The following is a 3,659-nucleotide window of genomic DNA, read 5'->3' as shown; positions in this document are numbered from 1 at the left end:
AAGCGTTTTCCTAGTGCATAACAGGTCTCCAAAGTATAATCTCGGCTGTTTGTTTTGAGTCTAAAGGATACAACCAAATAACTGAATTCTGATGGAAGTAACTTTGCTTGGTTTGTTACTTGTTTAAGGAAAGTAGGCAAACATGTAATCATGTATCCTTACGCAGGGAACAACTTATAAATGTTTTTTTATTGTTTTTGTTTACATTTCGAATTTTGGCATTGTACTTTTATTGTGTGTTTAAAAAATGAGTAATGATCATACGTTTTTATTATGATATTGTGTTTTATTATGTTCATCGCCCTGCCCCGACCCGATCGCCGACCGACCCAAAAGTTCTAACGTCAGTTGGTGAAAAGTCTTAACACTGAAAATGAGGACCCGATTGAAAAAAAAAATTAAAAAACTTTGGTCAGCCAGCCCACTGAGGACAAGCGATCCAAAGTCTAGAAAAGCAATAATAATGGTACCTAAATATGAGTATTTGAAACAATGATAGGGCTCAATGATCGATTTATAGTGTGTTTCTTAGTACCTCTAGCTATATTGCTAGTGGTAAAAATGGTGTCGAACTATAAAGACTTTGTGGTTAGTGTCTAGATTTTGATTGCAAAACTATGACTATCGGTTGCTTGACCTCTCCGAATATGAACATGAGCGTACGAAAGCTCTTCATCATCATTATCATTATTCGGGACACTTTTTGATCTTCTTAGCCGATGATTTAACTAATTTGTTCACAGGTGATGGAACTAAACTCAATTAGTCAAAACTGAAACAAGTGTGTATGAGTGTAACAATGGTGAATGAATTCATAAAACAATACAAACATATTTCTCTCGTTCCTTCCGCTTCGTTGATTTTGATACAACCAGATCTCACAGATTCGGTGACGAATTATGGAGCAAATCGGATTCAGACGGCTCCTGTTTTACCAAATTGGATGTTGTGAGTGATAAATGGGTGGTGAGTGATAACCACCCCTACCCCCCTTAGGGCTGGAATAAAAGAGTAATACCCATCAAATAGCAAATATTTTTTTTTTCAAATTATCTACACACTAATATAGAGTATGATTTTTAACCATAAACTCACATAACCCTAAACCAACTCTTAAATATATTCCATTCCATAGAACTTAAACAATATCCACTTTATAAGTGTACGATTGCATCTACACATTCATGACTAAGTATTAATATCAGTTGTTTGTCATTGGGCATTCAAAACGTCATTCAATATTGATTAACTAGAACAAACGTCATTCAATATTGTTTGTCAAGTGGCGGATATGCATATACATGTGCGACAAGTGGCAAAGAGACTACGCATCCGCGACAAGTGGCGATGCAAGTGTGCATGCGCAACAAGTGGCGTAGCACAGGTGCATGCACGACAAGTGGCGAGATGAGTGTACTTGTCTCACCTGGTCCATGTACCCGTCTCTCAGTTAATACCCGCAACAAGTTTATTAATAATAATAAATAAATAAATAAATCCCACCCCCACCTCCAAGTATAACGAGTTATATAATAACGAAAACCCGTTTTCGTTATTTTTGTAACGCCGTGATGGTTTTTTTTGTGAGTGTACTGTTGGTTGGGGGGAAATTGTTGGGTGTACGGTGGTGAGTGATGACCACCCCCACTAAATAAGGTTGTGAGTGATGGAAAAATGGTTGCTGACATGACGGAAGATGATTGGATATTGTGAGTGATGGAAAAATGGTCACTAGTGACCACCCCCCTCCCCTAAGGAACAAGTCTTTTTCGAACTACTCCACCACTAAAAAAGAAGTTAACAGCTACTCACAAATATTGTTCAGTTCCGTATGTTTCTGGACAAGTAAACTCACAAATTTTGTGTACAATTCCGTATGTTTTACATTTTAAGTGTCATCAAATCTTCTAATAAAAAAACACATGTACTAAGCATTCAAAACGTCATTCAATATTGATTAACCAGAACAAATCCAATACAAATTAAAACCCTATACACAAAGTTAACCTCAGTTCCATATACGTTCAGGGTATTTCGACTCTATTATATCCAAAACATCTTTTACTTCAAAAACACAAATGGATTTAACAGGAGCTTGTGAATCGGATCTTCACTTGCATCCACTCTTTCTGACCCACTCACACAACTTCTTAAGCTTCTTGTCTCCTTCAACAGCTCTCGTTGCCTAGCAATTCTGAACACGAGTGGTACGGAATTAAGAATGTTACAACATGTGTCTTCAAGGTGGACGGTTGGAGGCATGCGATAACACCCATGAAAGAAAGGATGTTGGAGCGCTTGCATGGCTGTGGGCCTTTCACAAGGACACCATGAAAGTAGTGAAGCAATAAGATTAACCGCATCAGAGCTTGCAGTCGGCAATAGTTCAGAAAACCGCACACCAGGGAAATCAGGAAACCGATAACATATGTTTCTAGCAAGATCAAGTCCCGAGAACCATGTACTTTCAGTTGGGGTGCCTAGCACTCGGCAGATTTTATACATTACATCTGATTCAAAAGAACCTTGAAACAATGGTTGGTTGGTAAATAACTCAGCCATGATTGCACCAGCTGCCCACATATCAACCGAAGAATTGTAATATGGCGCACGTAGAAAGACCTCCGGGGCACCATACCACAACGTTGTAACATTATGCGTATATGGCGGTTTACCATTCATCTTGCGTGCCATACCAAGATCACTGATCTTTACCAGATTGTTAGATACAAGAAGGTTCTCCGGTTTGAGATCACGGTGAAAGTATCCTTTGTGGTGCATGTGTGCAAGTCCTTGAAAGATTTAGAAACACAAGTTCCTGATTTCTGTTTCGGAGAAAGGTTTCATTCTTGCAGCCGTAAACTTGTAGAGATCGCATTCCATGCATTCGAATATCAAGAACAATGTGTTGTTTTCTCGTATGATCTCCTTGAGTTTTACGATATTCGGATGATTGGCCATCTTGATGAGTGATTTGACTTCCCTCAGGTTCATGCACTCTTCCGCTGTGTGATATTCTTCGATGAGTTTCTTGATCGCAACAAGTTCACCAGTTTGCTTATTCATGGCTTTCCACACAACTCCATAAGCCCCACGTCCAATTTCCATGATTCTTTCGTATTTCTCCATAGCGTATAGATAGTGAGTTTTGAAGCAATTTATTTAGTAGTATGGTGAATATGAAATTAGGGTGTGTTACTTATTTATACGAATTTTATTGTGTACAGAATGTCGGTGTTTATAAAATAAGTTCTATTATTTGTAACTGAAAATTATTACTGTTTAATATAAGTTCTCTAAATACGTGATAAGTATATCTACAAAATTCAAATTTACAATCTGAGTCGTTGTTTCATTTATTTTTCAAGATTTTATACTGATTCGTTGATTAATATTACGTGCGTAGAAAGGTGAATCCCGTGATTTGTCATTAAACGATTTGAATTGAGGGAACATTACTTGCACTAGTTCGTTTAAGAAAATAAATAATCTGATTTTTAAAATTAGTTCATAATGACTTTTATTAGGGCTAAAAGGGTGTTTAAAAAAGGCTTTGGTTATCCACACATCCCCTCAATTTATCCACACATCTCCTAACCCTATACACCCGTCATTGCCCTATACGTCTGAAAATGGACCCACCTGATAATCCCCCTCAT

General features: G+C 37.6%; 1 pseudogene; it reads right to left on the bottom strand.

Moving 5' to 3' along the window:
* Nucleotides 1-1,945: 1,945 nt before the first annotated feature.
* On the bottom strand, nucleotides 1,946-3,153 carry LOC110905561 (annotated as a pseudogene).
* Between the last annotated feature and the right edge of the window lie 506 nt (nucleotides 3,154-3,659).

The sequence above is a fragment of the Helianthus annuus genome, chromosome 14 (assembly GCF_002127325.2).
Source record: "Helianthus annuus cultivar XRQ/B chromosome 14, HanXRQr2.0-SUNRISE, whole genome shotgun sequence".
NCBI lineage: Eukaryota > Viridiplantae > Streptophyta > Magnoliopsida > Asterales > Asteraceae > Helianthus > Helianthus annuus.
This window is presented reverse-complemented; position numbering and strand designations above follow the sequence as displayed.